Source organism: Delphinapterus leucas, chromosome 9 (assembly GCF_059928025.1).
Source record: "Delphinapterus leucas isolate spDelLeu-1000000601 "Yukka" chromosome 9, BTC_Dleu_Yukka2, whole genome shotgun sequence".
Taxonomy (NCBI): Eukaryota; Metazoa; Chordata; class Mammalia; order Artiodactyla; family Monodontidae; genus Delphinapterus; species Delphinapterus leucas.
The window spans coordinates 1,473,204-1,487,749 of record NC_143137.1 but is presented as its reverse complement, the minus strand read 5'-3'; positions in this window follow the sequence as shown (position 1 = coordinate 1,487,749).

Genomic DNA, 14,546 nt, shown 5'->3' with positions numbered 1-14,546 from the left:
CTCTGCCGAGGGACACCGGCCCGTGGGCAGGCAGGAGACTGCACCCATCTGGGCCCTGGGAAGCCCAGCCGGGCGGGAGTCAGCCGAGGCCGGTCACGGATCCTGCTAGCCCCAGGCCCCAGGCTGGAAAATGCAGGCTCTCTGCTGCCTGCAGCTCCTGGAAAATTGGAGGAAAGGGCTTCCCTTGTCTGAGCAAGGGAGTGGGATGAGAATCCAGACTTCACCTCCGCCCCATACTCACACTTCAAATATTTACAGTAAAAGCACTTCCAAAGGCTTTTTGAAGCAGAAAGAATGGACGCGCAGGTCAAGGAGCCCAGAGGCCACCAACACCGGTCTTTGTCAATACCTCCGTTAGACCTAGTTATCTTCCCCAGACAGATGTGAGAATTCGAGAAGGAGCTCGGGTTCTGGAAGCCTGGCTTCCCGTGCAGGTGAGAGGTGAATAAAGGACAGGAAGGGGGCTGTGGGAGGGGCAGAGGACCAAGAAAAAAAACCAAACAAACAGGGCCAGGTAAACTTTAAAATTAGCAGGTCAGGTTGCCACAAGAGGGATGTTTAAAGGTAAATACAGGGAACAAGTCATTTCCCTTCAAAAGGCTTTTTTTACCCAGGTGAGAGTGGATTGCAGTGATTCTGTGGGTAAGCAGTGTTTCTCTTTCATTGTAACAGTGTAGTTCCGAGACTCACAGGACTACTTGGAAGATTGGGAGGTTAGCAGTGGAGAAGTGACAGCAAGTGGAATAAATGTTATATAGCTTTGCAAAATCCAATATTAACTTGTAAATAGAAATAACAGCACTTACATGGTGTTTGTCTTGTCTCTCATATCTCTTTCTTATGTCTTTGTGGTGGTAAAAATGCAGTCCTTCTGTCTCTGAGTGGAGACAGGGGTACACTCACATCTCTTGAACACCTACAATGTGCCATGCGCTTTGTAGAATTATGTTCCTTAATCCTCCCTATGATACCAGATGAAATCTCTATTTCACAGAGTACAGATTCAAAGAGGTTGAGAGTCTCATGCCCGCAAACTGTTACGCCTCAGAGTTTGGAATGAGGTCAGGTCTGACTGCAGGAGCCTCACCATTCCCACCTGCTGCCCTCAATGTTCCCGGTATCCCCAGCCCTGTTCCCCATCCTGTCTGTTCCCTCTGCAGAAGGAGGGTTTTACAAAGATACCTGAGCTTAGCCACCTGTTCTGGGACAGGAGACCTTCACCCTTCGAGAAAGGGTAACAGTGTCTTTGTTGCCACTCTACCTCTCCAAGAGAGAGCAAGCAAACGTGGCCCCCTCCTCTGATGGGGGTGAGCTCGGAGGCCGGCTGCCTCTCCCGTGTCTCATCCCCTCCCCCTCCTCCGTCTGCTGGTTCTGAAGGCAATGATGTAGGAGGTTGGGGCAGGGGAAGGGGTGCAAAGTAAATTTCCCAAGGTGGATCTTGGAGAGCCTGACGCCCCTCTCTCCTACCTGAAATAACCACTGCCGGGGCTAGTTTGGTTGGTGGTGGGGGTGTGCAGTCTAGACTTCATAAATCACCCCATCTTCCTCAACAAAATTATTTTTGTTATAACTCCCAGAGCAATTCACTTTACCATTTTTTTGTTCTACAGTAAGTATGCCCCCAAACTCCTCAGAATCTCCCCCTCCCCCATGCTTCTACTCTGCCTGGGCCAGCTGAGAATAACGCTTCCTGTACACACAGAATGGACGTCGTCCACAGGTGGGACCCAGCTCAGGCAGGTTCATCTGGTTACCCCCCCCTCGAGTCCACAGCACCCGAGGGGCCCAGGTGCCGGATCCGAAGTAGACTCAGCCTGCCCGCCCTGGGCCCAGGTCCTGGCCACCTCTCTAAATGCAGTGTGGCTGCAGCTTCTTTATCTTGATGGATTTCTCTTTCTTTGTCTCGAAAAGTCGGGGTTAGACAAAATGGACCCTGCAGTGCTGAATGACTTTAAAATGATCAGATACCCTGTTTATGTTAAGAATTAGGGAAGACATATTGGAGGTGTCTGTGAAGTTGTACGGGAAGAGAGAGGGAGAGAGAGGGGAAGAGGTCTCGGAAGCTTGGGGTCTTTGTGTGGTTTATGGTGTGTGAAGTTGAGCACACCAGGGCTCTTCCTGTCTCCAGCATCTGTATTGATCCAGCCCAGCTGGCTTTGAAGCAGGTTTTGGGCAGACAGGAGCAGGGCTTGGTCTTGGGAAGGGCCGCAGCGAGAGATCAAAGGTCTGGTCTGAGGGCTGCTCCCAGCCTCAGTCTCCAGGTGCCCAGGGACAGCATCCAGCCCCAGGACACCGGGGAGAACTCTCCAGCTCCCAAGCAAAGCAGCATTGAGGGCCTGGTGCCCCTTTCACGTAGCTGGCTCCCATCCGGTCCCTTCCCTCCCGCCAATGCATCCCTTTCTCTTTCCATAGGGCCTTCCTTTAGATACTGAACAATGCCTGCACTACCCTTTCTCCCACTCCTTAGAAAGGAGAACTGGTGGTTTTTACAAACATTTGCAAAAGAAAGAGCTGTTTTCATCCATGTCTGGAATTACGTATATGGAGTTGGGATAAACCCTATATAGTCACATATTCAGATGATGGGAGGCAGCATCTTTCTTCATCGTTTACAGATTGCTTCCTTTCTCATGAAGTGGGGCAGGCACAACAGAGCACCCAGCATGAAGGCGACTCTGGACCGCTGGCCCTGGAACACAGGCTGGAAGAGGACTTTCCCTGGTGACCGCTTTGTACACCCCACCCTCCCAGAGCTTGAGGTTTCCAGAACTGAGACCAGGGCCGGTGCGGGTGATTTAGCCCGTCCTGCTGAAACCATGCCTTCCCCCGACGCCCGGATGAACTCAGCTAAACTTCAATTTAACCTCTCGGGCTTTCCTTCAGGAAACAGGCGTGGTATGCTAGGTAACGTGCCTGAGGGCAAGACCCAAACTCGCGGTGGCGATGGGATTCGAACCGGGGCACTCGAGTTACTCTGCGAAGATGCTGGTGTAGGGACCCTCGGGTCTGCGGCTGGGGAAGTAGCTCTGTAGCGAGGCGGGAGGGCGAGGAAGGAAACCGCGGGAGAGACACTCGGGGACCGCGCCGGGCCTGGGGACGCGGGCGCGGGGGGAGGGGGCTGGGGTCACCGGAAGGCGAGCGCGGGGGAGGGGCGGGTCCGCGCAGGTGTCCCCCGCCCCCCAGCAGCAGAGCCCCGAGGGCCAAAGGAACCTCGTAGTTAGCGCCGCCCTTTGATCTGCTGACCTCCCTCCCTGACCCGGGGGCGCTCGGCCTTTTAAAGGGCCTGGAAAAGGTGGGAGCCCACGGACGCACTCCACCCCGAGGTGGGACCCGCAGGACGGGCTGCCGCTTTATCCCGCGGCCCCGCTGCCCGGCCTCGCCCTGCGGACCCGGCTTCGTGTCGCCCCGGGGCCTGGACCGGAACCGGGCCCACCTCCGGGCGTCCCGGGGTCGCGGGTCTGGCCCTCTCCACCTGACCCAGCCCCAGATCATGGGCTCATTGCCGAGGGCTTGCTAAGAGGTCGGGGAAGGCTGCGGGATTTAAATTCGTAACATTCCAACAATCCGGCAAGCTACGGGCCTTCTATTTTTGGAAATTTCCTCCAAATACAGAAATATCTGCGTTACCCTCGGACCTTGGGCAGCCTCCCAGCTTCCCGGGACACCAAAGGCAAGGGACAGGCCTGGCGGTGCCCCGCTCAGCGTTTGGCCCCCGGGAGGAGACGGTCCCCATTCCCCTGCAGGTTTCCTTCTGACCCAGGGAAGGAGAGCGTTTCCAGCCTTTCTGCGGCACAAATTCGAACTTCCTGGGTTACAAAGGGAAACAAATTTCTCCCCAAGAATTCGGGAACGTGGGGTGGGGGGAAGTTCACTGGAGTCCCTTTCATCACATTGGGGGAAAACAGCCCTCAACAGAGACTTCCCCAGAAGACTGTATTTTTGCCAGAGGATTTAAATTAAATGTAATTTAATTGCAGGTTCACACAGTGGCCTCTACTTCAAGCTGTTATCGGAAACAAGGTATGTAGTGCGTGCACCTGCGAAGCCAGCTTTTTCAGAATGCAGAGGCCCACAGGACCCCTCTCCAAACCATCGCTAACGGGGACCTACAGTTCTCTGTGAGTCTTGCGCCTCGATAATTTAAGACTGAGAACGATGTTTATCTGCTTTGGGAGAGCCCGGCTTTCCCATCTCCCAGGGGAATGTGTCTGGTCATCGAGGACCCACCTTCTAAGGTGTTCAGGCAGCCCTGTGGCCCCAGGTGCTTGGCCACACCTCCCCACCCTCGACACCCCCTCCACGGCAGGAGGAGAGGGTTGCAGAGTCCGAGCCAGAAGCTCTGGCCCCTAGGAGGTCAGACCTACGCAGGCTGGCTCCACTCCAGCCTGAACGGTGGCTGCTGACCCGCAGGCGGGGTGGGGGTGGGGGTGAGGATGACAGCACGGGGGAGAAGCACAAATACACGGAAGACGTTGCTTGGGGGCGTTTTAATGCTTCAGTGTGTGAACTTTTTAGTGCGCTCTGACTCGAAATTATGGCTGGGCAGTAGCGCGCTAATGTCCAAATCCACGGTGGATAATGGCAGGAAGTTGTTGCTAATCGGTGTATTTAGTAGTTGCTGAGGTGGCAGCAGCTCAGGCTGCGGGGGGGTGGGGGGTGGGGAGGGGAGAGACAGAGACAGAGACAAAGAGAGAGAGAGAGAGAGACTGGATCTCCACCTGACATGACTTCCCAGAACTGGGGGATATGCCTCAAGATGGGCAAATGGTGTCTGGGTCAAGTTCATCTCTCTCAGCCTGGCCCCAGCCCCTGCCCGCAGGTGCACACTCAAGGCCCCAGGACGGATCTCAGACTTGGGGTGGATTTGGGGTGGGGGTGTTTGTATTTGCAAACAGGAGGCGGCTGGTTTGCCAGAAACGCCATCCCTGGGCTTCCTCCGCCTTTCCCAGGGCAGCCTCTCTCCCCATCACACCTACACCCAGGTTTCCTAAGTGGGGTTGGGTGGGATGTGGTCAGCTGGGCAGAAGGCGACTCCCTGCCCTGCTCCACCATGTGAACAGGGACTGTTTCACCCACGAGGAACATGAGGCCCTGAGAAGAGCTGGAAGTACGGTGGGGCAGGGGATGGCGAGGCCGATTTTCGAGCCCCACTCCTGCCGGGATGTCCAAGTGCTCATGGTATTGTTTCAACGCACCTTCTAAGAGTTCCCTCCTAGTAGTCCCCTCCTAGTCATTGTAACTGTGGCAATCACACCCATGCCCCCATCTTATAGACGGGCAAACTAAGGCTCTGAGAAATCAAGGCACTTTGCTCCTGAACCCACAGCAAAGAGGCCAGGCTCTGGCTTCAAGGCCTGCAGTCGGGCCTCACACCATAGCCCGGTCAGTCACGTTCCTTATTACATTATAGTCTCTTCATTGGATGCATCTAATAACACTTTTTCCCACTTGGCCTTTGACCCGGCCGGGCTCCCACCTGTGAACCTCACAGTGGCAGGGAGGTGGCGTGTCTGCTGCTAAACAACAGAGGAGGGTCCGCCTCCCCTTCCCCGATGCCCGCTGAGCTGGGGCTTTTCTCCCCTTCCCTGCACTCAGCATCTCCCCCTTCACCTCCGCCGAGACCGGGGGGGAGAGAGGCCCGCGCAACCGCTCCGCGCTAGCTCCCTTCCCCCAGTCTCCTGGGCCCTGTGCTGCGGGCAAGATAATTTGGCTAATGAACTCGTTAAAGGGCCCCTGGTGACCCGCCTGGCCTCCCCTCGGCCCATCTGGGAAATTCCATTGAAAGGCTGGATTGGGTCCTCGGCCCCGCCGCCGTCTGTCGCTGCAAGAGGCGCGCACCCGGTGACGCTGGGCCCCCTACATTAAAATAATTAGCCGGAGGAACAGGTGTCCCACTCCGGTCTGCCGGGCGCATCTGGGCCGCGGTGTCGCCGCCGCCGCCGCCGCCGGGGGATGGAAAGGTCAGACCCGCCGCCCCGGGAGCCCGGGAGGGCGGAGAGGGGCCTTCCGGGCCGGCGGGCTGTCCCACAGGCCCGGGGCCTCTGCGACCCAGCCGGCCGAGGCCTGAGAGGGAGGCCGGGACTGCGCCCCCCAGGCGCAGGGGAGCGGCCGCCCCGGGCCACCTGCGCCGCCTCCCGAGCCCCGAGGAAGGGATGCCGGGCACAACGGCGAACTCGCACCCCGCGGCTCCGAGGCTGGAACAAATTCTTCGGTCGGGCCGCGCGCTAGGGCCCCGCGGGCCTGCGAGCCGGGCGCAGCTGGGGCGGCGTGCGCGGGGTGCACGCGTCTGGAGGTGCGCGTTGGGAGGGGCGCACGTGGGTGTGGGGAGGACCCCAGTTCTCGCTGCCCGCCCGGGAAGCACCCTCCGGCTTCGGCCCTCATGGGGGCATTTCCGAGCCCGGTGGTGGGGAAGGAGGCGAGGAGGTCTCCGCTGTGCTGCTAAAAAGAGCGGCGCAGCCCAGGCGCTGCCAAGCCTGTTGCCAAAAACACATATTATACTGCGACATTCTGTAAATGAGATAATGATACATAAACCCGGATGATAGATGTGACGTGCCTGGGATGTCTTCTCTAAATTAGCCGCTCGCATCGGCTGCTAATAATGGTGAGTTTATGAAAGCAATTTCTGTGCAAAATGCGAGAGGGTCTTCTTACTCTAATCAGCCTGCCTCGGTTAATGGATGAGGGGCCAGGCTGAGAATTATTGACGCGCCCGTGCCCTTAACCTGTTTCCCAATAAAGCTGATTAGTTTTTGTCAGTTCATCAGCTAACCACTCTTGCTGGAACTGCATCAAAGCCTTATTTGCTCAGGGGAAATCAACAAGTCACAGATCAGCTCCATTAAGGGGCTGCAGATCCAGGACTGTCCTGAGGCCGAGGGACACCCCGACGGACCTCACACCCACCCCACCCCACCCCAGGCGCCCCGAGCGGCTGTCAGTGTGGGCTTCCCCTAAACTTGGAGCACCCTACCGCCAATGAGCGTAGCAAAGTTCCTGGGTCTGAAGACTCCCTTCCGTTTCCTCTGAGGGCCGAGGAGAGGCCTCTGCAGCCCGGTGCATTAGGTTCACTCTTCTGGGCGCTGGTGGTCCAGGTTCCGGCAGGATCACCTTGGAGGGGAAGGGAATGTCGCAGGCGGTACAGAGTAGAGGGCTAGAGGGCATGAGTGAGGGGTCGCTGCCACACAGCCCTTCTACCAGGGGACAGAAGGGAGAAGAGAGTGGACCCCGGATTCTGCCGGGTCAGCACGGGCCTGAGCGTAGCAACAGGCCGAAAGGCTTTCTTTGGGCGGGATTGCACCTGCACCCAGGGCTGACCCTGGCCTTGCTTAGTGACCTCAGCAAGCGCACGGGAGAGGGCACCAGCGGCCAGGGAGTGCACCTGGGTCGGGGCTCTCGAGTTGCTGCCTCCACCTGCGCCCCAGGTGAACTGCAAAGGAGGACCTCCAGGCCTTGGGCTCCCACAGAAAGGAGTGGCAGATGGGCTGCCCACTGGAGGTGACCTCAGCGCCCCGGCCCGCAGGTGGGGGAAGAAAAACGTGCGCTGTCCCTTTAAGCCCCCGGCCACTGCCACCTCCCAGCCCCATCCCCCCTCAATTTAATTTCATTAAAACAGAGCATGAATATTTCTATTAAACCTAAAATGAAATATGAAGCCATTTAGACTCTGCCTGCACCAATCACCCAGATTTATGACTTTTATTCATCACATCAAGAGCTTGGAAAAATGAATTTTCTTCACCCAGGAAGGAAATAAAACCTCAGGCTTGGTCATTTCCAGAAAGCTGTTAATTTGACCATGTGGTAATTACTTTCACAATTAACTAAAATACAAATCAACTTGACAAATCGGGCTAGTTTATATATTAATTAGCCTGCTTAAATTTATTCATTATGAAAAGACAATTTAGGGGGACCTGCGGTGTCCGTTTTATTGCAATAAATTATTGTTAGGAAGTGGGTCTAATAAAATATCTTAATCTTTAAGGATATTGTATATGCGGGGGTGGGGAGATGCCTTTTTGACAATTTCATTTTCCAATTAGTAATTTTGTTGTAATCTGTCTGCGAACCCGGGCCTCCCGGGCGGAGAGGCAGGCTTCTCCCGGCCTGGGGCTGTCGGAGCGGGAGCGGTTGGGTCTGAGCCGCGGGCAGAGGGGACCGAATTTCGCGGGGAGGGCCGGCGGGTCCGACGCAAACGTGGGGCTCCTGGAGGCACCAATCAGCCGCGCTCCCCAGTCCTCCTCCCGCCCGGGGCGTGGCGGCTGGTTTAACAGAATGTCGATAGAATCCTTCTATGCCTTTTAGCTTGTGATCTTTATAAATGTCCCTCTATTAAATTAGAAAATGATTCTCTTCTCGTTTAATTGTATTCTTTCGTTTCTTATTTCCAATTAATTAGTCCTATCGACGTTGCAATATTTTAAGTGACTCGAGTCCGTTTCCAGTTAGAAGATACGGGTCAGCACATGCAATTTTATACCAGACAGAACTATCTAATGTGGGTTTTAACTACTCGTCCCTCATCTGTCTTGAACATCTGGCCGGAGTGCGCTGCTTGGCCGCCTGGCAGCTCCCCGGGTAGGTGGGCACCGCTCGGGGTGGAGTCTGGGCTCCCGCAGACACCTCCGCAGCCCGGGGCCTTTACTTAGATTCTCTGGATTTTAAATCTGCTCCCAGCCGGGTGGCCCTGCGGTGAGGACCCTTCAGAGGAGCCCCGCGCCCCTCCGTGCCCCCCATGGGGCCGCGGCGCCCAGCGAAGCCCCGCTGGCTCTGGGGGCGATCCCTCCGGTCTCCTGTTCCACTGCCGCCTCCCTCCTTGCAGCCTCGAAAGCCTTTAAAATCATTTTCAGAACTGGCTTGGCCGCGTCTCTCTGTCCAGTCCCCCTCGGCCTCTTCAGGGGAGCAAACGCCCCTCGCTGAAGGCGGGCACACCACCATCCGACAACCCGAAAGTTCAGCTTGACCGAGGAGGGATCCACCTTTCCTGAATTAACTGACGAATTAACTAATTCCTCCCGGGAAGATTTGTGCCGGCGCCCCTCCCCCTGTGCGGTGATTTGGGACCCGCTGGCCTGTGCGCGCCCCCCGAGCCCCCCAGCTCTCCCCGGACCCATGTCCCAAATGCCTGTAACACGTGGGGGACCCCCCCCCAGCCGCCCAACCGGGGAAGAGGGGCTGGGGGGCAGAGCCCACACCCTTTCCGGCGCTGGTGAGGAAGGGGGCTTCTCCCCTCCCCCAGTCCCGGCTCCTTCAGACACGCGTTTGCCCCGAGGGTCAGTGGCTTGGCCCCCCCTTGTGTCCCTGCAAGGTGGGACCTGGATGGCAGTAAGAACCCGGGTCCAAGGGACGATGGTTAGTTCCCTGCGGCTGCACCCCAGTCTGTACCACCGTCCCCTGCCACTCCCCTGCCCTCACCCCTGCCTGTGGCCCTCCGGAGATCCACCTGCCACCTCCCGCTCACCAGGCCACTCCTAGAAGCCTTCCCCAGTCTTAAGGCTCAGAGGGCGGGCAGGGCAGTTCCTTCCAGGCTCCTTGGGAGGGGCTCCCAAGACTCCAGCCAGAGTCTTGGGAGCCCCGCGGCCCCTCTTCTCCCTGCCCTCCAAGGGGAACGAAGTTACAAACCTATTTTGTGGATCCTTCCCTCCCCACAGCTTCCTAGACTGGGAAGTTCTCCCCTAGGCACCCCGGAATTCTTCCCCAGAGTAAAGAGATCCCCCAGGTTTCTCCTCAAGGGCTGTGTCCTAAAAGTGGTAACATGAGGGGCTTCCCTGGCGGTCCAGCGGTTGGGACTCCGCGCTTCCACTGCTGGGGGCCCAGACTTGACCCCTGGCTAGGCAGCTAAGATTCCACATGCCGTGTGCACTGAGGGCCCATGACACTGTCCCAGCCCCTCAGGGCAGCCTCCTGCCACAGGCTCTGTTGAGGACCCCCTTCCACAGAAACCTCAAACCCCTCTCCTCCAAGCACACAGGGGTCCCGACCTTTAGGTCTGCTCACTGAATGCAGGGGAGGGGTTTGGGGGGGAATTTTAACATCGTGTGTCTGGGCCTTAGGGGCCATGGGAAGCCAGATTAGAGAAGTTAGGGTCTTGCCCAGGGTCCTGTGGCAGCACTGGGGCCTGTCTTCTGATCCCCGCAGCCATGCTCCTTCCATAAGTCACCCCTCTGCCGTGACACCTGCTCCCAGGGAAAGACAGTAGCTGGCAGGGTGTGGGCTTTACTGCAATGCATTTCTTGAGGAGAGAGGAGGACTTTAGGTCAGTTGAAGCTGGTAGCCCATTCCTTCCGCAGCTCTGGCTGAGATGCGTGTGTGTGGGGGACCCTGCGATCTGGATGAGGCTGGAAAATCTCCGCCACAGCAGCAGATCAGCCTTTCCCAGGGGGTGTAAAGGGCGGGCCATCTCCTTCTATTCACCCTGAATCCTTCTGTTGGGTCAAAGCAAATGGGCTCACCTTGTCTTTCTGGTTATTAGCTGGGACTGTCTACTGACAAGTCAGAGGGAAAAGCAGTCCTTGGCCATACGTAAGACAGCAATAGATGGCAAGCTCTGCAGACATCTGCCTGGCCCCCTCATCCACCTTGGGGTCACGGCCACGCCTGGGGCAAAGTGGATGGACTTGATTTTCATCTCCGCCGCTTAGTCTGAACGTGGTCAGAGCGTGGCCAGAGTTAGGCCAGCCAGGGGCCCAGGGAGCACAGGTAACCTCCCAAAGTGAGTTTTCTGCCACACAAGTACGTGAGGACTCACGGAAACTGTGCTCTGGAACACCCACCCCCTCCCCGGACACATTCCCTGCTGCAGCCAGGGGGAGGAGTCCACACTGGCTACTTAACACGATCCAAGTCAGCAAGTACTTACTAAGCCACTTTGCACAACCACCTTGATACTGAAGTAAGCAGTAACTTAAAATACCTTTCTGTGCTCAAGGAACTTAATTGCTTCTTAGGGGAGGAAAAAGCGTGCAGAGATGAAACAATTAGAAACACCATCGAGGAACTTCCCTGGTGGTCCAGTGGTTAAGGCTCTGCACTTCCAATGCAGGGGGCTCGGGTTCGATCCCTGGCTGGGGAACTAAGATCCCACGTGCCGCACGGTGCGGCCAAAAACAAAACCTGAAACACCGTCAAATCATGCACAGTGGGGGCACTCGGGGGAACCAGCACTTGGTGGAGGCAACCCTACAACCTGTATGATGGGATGTATCACAGAATGTCTTTCCTAGGGTCATTCCAAAGGAAAGACCTCAGGCTGCATAGCAAACCTTGTCGGAATCTTATTTTTTCTCTGCATCACCCAACAGAAGCATGACTAGTTCTGCTCTCGTTTCTCATTTTATTAACTATTTCCTTGGCAATTTGCTAATTTCCTTGGATCTCAATTTCATGATCCATGAAAAATGTATTTTGCCATCCATCCTCACAGAGGATGGATGAGCATCATAAAATCATCAAACAGAAGGGAATTTTTTTTTAACACTTGTGGTTTTTTAGTATGGTGGAAGTCCAGTGGAGAAGGGGTAATTTAAATTGCTGGACAGTCTAGTATAGCTGCCATATGTGGTGTTATGCCCATTTTGCAGGGAGGAGATGGAGCCTGGGTACTTCTGTTCCTTTGCCCCCAAATTATGCATCCAGCAAGTGGCAGAGCCAGGATTTGAATCTAGACCTGTGTGGCCCAAAGCACAGATTCTCCGTGCTTACCCTTGTTCCTGTAACAGCTCTCGGTAGGAATGTCTTTGCAACAGATGTCTGCCTCCTGTCCTAGTGCCTTGTAGCGGAGAATTTGCCATTGTGCACAGGGACAGTTTGACCACTCAGCAGGATAAAGCGTCATATTTCTGATGAAAAGCCAAGCACCATTGCTCTGTCAGCCACTCGAGAGGTGGAATTCAACCACCAGCCCACTGGAACACCCCGCCAGGCCCGGAGCACAGAGAGGACCAATGATGCAGACCAGTGACAACTTGCTGAGACAAGCAGCCGGGTGCCAGGGCCACCCAAGGCAAATGAGCAGGTTACAAAGCTATGCCTTGGTGCTGGGAAGAAGTTAGGCAGGAAGGGGAGAGACTGCAGCTGGAGAAACTTCAGGCTGTTCTCCATTTCACATATTAAATGCAGCAAAATTGGGCTTCCCTGGTGGCGCAGTGGTTAAGAACCCACCTGCCAATGCAGGGGACACGGGTTTGAGCCCTGGTATGGGAAGATCCCACATGCCACGGAGCAACTAAGCCCGTGCGCCACAACTACTGAGCCTGCGCTCTAGAGCCCACGAGCCACAACTACTGAAGCCCGCATGCCTAGAGCCCGCGCTCTGCAACAAGAGAAGCCACCGCATATGAGAAGCCTGCGCACTGCAACCAAGAGTAGCCCCCGCTCGCTGCAACTAGAGAAAGCCTGTGCACAGCAACGAAGATCCAACGCAGCCAAAAATTTAAAAATAAATAAATAAATTTGTTTTTAAAATGTAGCAAAATTAAATAAGGAAGTGGTTCCCAATACCGGTAGGTAAATATTAAACAGAAAGACAAAGATAAAAATTTAAAAGCCAGGGCTTCCCTGGTGGCGCAGTGGTTGAGAGTCCGCCTGCCGATGCAGGGGACACGGGTTCGTGCCCCAGTCCGGGAAGATCCCACATGCCGCGGAGTGGCTGGGCCCATGAGCCATGACCGCTGAGCCTGTGCTTCCGGAGCCTGTGCTCTGCAACGGGAGAGGCCACAGCAGTGAGGGGCCTGCGTACCGCAAAAATAAAATAAAATAAAATAAATTTAAAAGCCAAAACCACAAAAATATGACCAACAAAATGAAAATCATAACCAATAGGGGAAAGAAAGACGTCTTTAAGATCTTTGGAATTGCCTTCTCTGGCCACGTCTCTTAGTGACCTCGGGGAGGGGAGGGGTGGCTGCGGGGCCCAGCAGGTGGCTTCCTGTCGTCCCCCCCCCCCCCCCCCCGCCCCATCGGTGCAGCTTCCCAGGAGGCAGGTCCCTACAAGCTGTGGAGAGGTTGTCACCCCTTGAGAGGGGCAAGACCCAGGAACGGACTCCGGCAAGAGCTAGTAAAATCTGAGTGATGGACAGGCGCCCAGCAGCTGGGAAGGAGTGGGGGTTGGGGGAGGGGTTGGGGGGGGATTCAGGCCAAGGTAATTGTGGAATGCTGCTGAATGCGAGGTGACATGTGAGGCGAGCTTTAGTGTTTGTCTGGGGGGCATTAAAATACCGTGAATCATTGACAAGAAACCAAACAGTGCTGGATCTATGTAACAATTTGAACACGTATTGCTCCAAGTAAAATCCAATTAGAAGCCTTTCCCCAATTAGATTATGCAAACTCAGATTACACGGAGCACAAACAGTGACGATCCCCGTACGCCCGCCTGACGGCAGCCCGCACCTATACCTCACACAAACAGCGCAGATACTCCGGAGCAGGCCTGTCTCAACACCCAGGTTATGTCAACACTCTCCCTCTAGATAATACATATGAGACACCGCACACACAGCTTTGAATTGCACCGATAAACTGGGATTAACCCCCAAGGCAGGCTTGACTATTGCAATTAAATGTCCTCAGATAAATTGTTTCCTCAATAAGCAAATGGAAGGGACTGTGTTTGCCCTGAATCATAACAGGTATAATGGTTTACTGGCTAAAGTTAAGTATTAAGTGAAATCGCGTGCGGCCCTGATTTACTCCCTGAGATCGGAAAGTCATCTTTCATGCGTCCTGTGCTGCCTCAGTACCGTATAAACAACTAATAATGCACTAAATCAACCCAGCACGACCTTGCATTTCACCTAAAGCCGCCAGGCCTCAGAAACCTTGGCACCGAGGGTTCTTGAGAGCGAAGAGAACAGCCTCCTGGAAGGAGGCTGAGGGACTGCTTTGGGGGTTTTGTTTTTAGCTTCTAGGATTCAGAAGTTGAGTACTCTGTGAAAACCCACTGAGTCATTCAACAACCCTGTGGAGCTTTATGGATATGTGTTCTCTTTGGCTTTCCTGGTTGTAGCAGAAGGAGCTGGAAGTGGGGGCCGAGGTGCCAGGCATTGTGGCCTTCTCCCCTTCACGGGTCACTTGCACAGGAAATTGTTAAGACCACGATTTCCCTTTGGTCACAGGAACGCTCACCTCAGTTTTGGTGTTTTGATGGGGGAGGGACAGGCAGATTTCAGTCTGTGTGTTGCCCTTTATTTCTAAGGCAGCGGGAAAGGGAGAGGGTAGTTCGTGTCCTGGAAGATTGCGGGTGAAAATCATATTAGTTCTGAAATAACGAGCATCTATTCTTCTAGAATAAAACTGGATCGCGTAACGTTCTTATTCTGTCTTAAGGTAGGCCAGCATTTTCCAGATAGTGAGTGATTTGTTAGAACAGGGACTCCTAAAATGTACTGTTAGTTGTCCATTGAATTTGGTCTTTTTGAGTGTATCTCTTCTTTCCCTCTGATTCCCTGACCAAATATCTAGTAATGAGAATTTGTAATCCAAGCATTTTGGTGTTCATTATAAATCTACTTTAATAGATTCATCTGCATATAACCTTTCTCTGA